Genomic DNA, 3,397 nt, shown 5'->3' with positions numbered 1-3,397 from the left:
AACTTGGAATGCAGAACACAGAATTTACAATATAGAATTCAGAACACTGAAGATAGAATTTAGAATATAGAATGTAGAACATAGTATAAAGAATATAGATACGGAAGGCAGAATATAGAATGTAGAATATAAAATGAAGAACACAAAATATAAAATATAGAATAGAATATATAGAACCCAGAATTTAGAACATTGAATTGCAGAACACTGAATTTAGAATATAGTATACAGAATACTTAATAAACAATTTAAAAATTGAATGTACAACACAGAATATAGAATATAAAATACATAACACTGAATATATAATTTAGAATATAGAATGCAGAAAACAGAATAAAAAATATAGCTTAAAGAATATTGAAGCCAGATTTTGGAACATGGAAAGCAGAACTCACAATTTCGAATATAGAATACAGAATACTGAATATACAATTTAGAATATAGAATGTAGAACACAGAATATAGAATATAGTATACGGAATGCAAAATATAGTATGTAGAATCTAGAATGAAAAACACACAATTTAGAATAAAGAATAGAGAATGTAGAACCCAAAATTTAGAACATGGAATGCAGCACACAGAATTTAGAATATAGAATACAGAATACTGTATAGAGAATTTAAAATATAGAATGTAGAACACAGAATATAGATTGTAGAATACAGAATAAAGAATCCAGAATAAAGAACATGCTATGCGGAACACAGAATTTAGAATATACATTACATAATACTGAATATAGAATTTAGAATATAGAATGTAGAATACAGATTTTATAATATAGAATACAGAAAGCTGAATATACTATTTACAATATAGAATGTAGAACACAGATATAGAATATAGAATATAGATTATAGAACCCAGAATTTAGAACATGGAATGCAGAAGACAGTAATTACAATATATAATACAGTATACTGATCATAGAACTTAGAACATAGAATGCAGAACACAGAATTTAGACTATGGAATACAGAATACTGAATATAGAATGGAGAACATGGGGTGCAGAACACAGAATTTAGAATATGGAATACAGAATACTGAATAGAGAATTTAGAATATAGAAAATAGAACACAGAATATAGAATATAGAATAGAGAATTTAGAACATGGGATGCAGAACACAGAATTTAGAATATAGAATACAGAATACTGAATATAGAATTTAGAATATAGAAAGTAGAACACATAATATATAATGTAGAATACGGAATGCAGAATATAGAATTTAGAACACAGAATATAAAATATGGAAAACAGAATATAGAAACCAGAATTTAGAACATGGAAAGCAGAACACATAATTTAGAATATAGTATAGAGATTACTGAAAATAGAATTTAGAATATAGAATGTAGAACACAGAATTTAGAATATAGTATACGGAATGCAAAATATTGTATGTAGAATCTAGAATGAAAAACTCACAATTTAGAATATAGAATAGAGAATGTAGAAGCCAGAATTTAGAACATGGAATGCAGCACAAAGAATTTAGAATACAGTATACAGAATTCTGAATATAGAATTTAGAATATAGAATGTAGAACACAGAATAAAGAATATAGAATAAAGAATACTGAATATAGAGTTTAGAATATAGAATGTAGAACACACAATATAGAATATAGAATACCGAATATAGAATCCAGAATAAAGAACATGCTATGCAGAACACAGAATTTGGAATAAAGATTACATAATACTGAATATAGAATTTAGAATATAGAATGTAGAACACAGAATTTATGATATAGAATACAGAAAGTTGAATATAGTATTTAGAATATAGAATGTAGAACACAGAATATAGAATATAGATTATAGATTATAGAACCCAGAATTTAGGAGAAGGAATGCAGAACTCAGAATTTAGAATATAGCATACGGAATACTGAATATAGAATTTAGAATATAGTATGTAGAACACAGAATATAGAATGTAGAATACGAAATGCAGATATAGAATACAGAATATAGAATGTAGAAAACAGATTATAGAATATGGAAAAAGAATACTGAAAACAGAATTTAGAACATGGAATGCAGAACGCATTATTTAGAATATAGAATACAGAATAGTGCATATAGAATTTAGAATGTGGAATGCGGAACACAGATTTTAGAATATAGAATACACAATACTGAATATAGAATTTAGAACATGGAATGCAGAACACATTATTTAGAATATAGAATACAGAATACTGAATAAGGAATTTAGAATATAGTGTGAGGAACACAGAATATAGAATAAAGAATATTGAAACCATAATTCAGAACATGGAATGCAGAGCACAGTATTTACAATATAGAATACAGAATACTGAAGATAGAATTTAGAATATAGAATGTAGAACATAGTATAAATAATATAGAATACGGAATGCAGAATATAGAATGTAGAATATAAAATGAAGAACACAAAATATAAAATATAGAATAGAGTATATAGAACCCAGAATTTAGAACATTGAATTGCAGAACACTTAATTTAGAATATAGTATACAGAATAATTAATAAACAATTAAAAAATTGAATGTAGGACACAGAATATAGAATATAAAACACATAATACTGAATATCTAATTTAGAATTTAGAATGCATAAAACAGAATAAAAAATATAGCTTAAAGAATATTGAAGCCAGATTTTGGAACATGGAAAGCAGAACTCACAATTTCGAATATAGAATACAGAATACTGAATATACAATTCATAATACAGAATGTAGAACACATAATATAGAATATAGAATAAAAAATACTGAATATAGGATTTAGAAAATAGAATGTAGAACACAAAATATAGAATATAGAATAAAGTATACTGAATATAGAATTTAGAATATAGAATGTAGAACACAGAATGTAGAATGTAGAATACAGAATATAGAATCCAGATTAAGAACATGCTATGCAGAACACAGAATTAAGAATATAGATTACATAATACTGAATATAGAATTTAGAATATAGAATGCAGAATACAGAATTAATAATATTGTATACAGAAATCTGAATATAGTATTTAGAATATAGAATGTAGAACACAGAATATAGAATATAGATTATAGAACCCAGAATTTAGAACATGGAATGCATAAAACAGAATATATTAAAGCATAATGAATACTGAATATAGAATTTAGAATATAGAATGTAAAACACAGAATATAGAATATAGTATACGGAATGCAAAATATAGTATGTAGAATCTAGAATGAAAAACACACAATTTAGAATATAGAATAGAGAATGTAGAACCCAGAATTTAGAACATAGACTGCAGCACACAGAATTTAGAATATAGAATACATAATACTGAATATAGAAATTAGAATATAGAATGTAGAACACAGAATAAAGAATATAGAATACGGAA

Source organism: Vicugna pacos, unplaced genomic scaffold (assembly GCF_048564905.1).
Source record: "Vicugna pacos unplaced genomic scaffold, VicPac4 scaffold_15, whole genome shotgun sequence".
In the NCBI taxonomy this organism is placed as follows: Eukaryota; Metazoa; Chordata; class Mammalia; order Artiodactyla; family Camelidae; genus Vicugna; species Vicugna pacos.
This window is presented reverse-complemented; position numbering follows the sequence as displayed.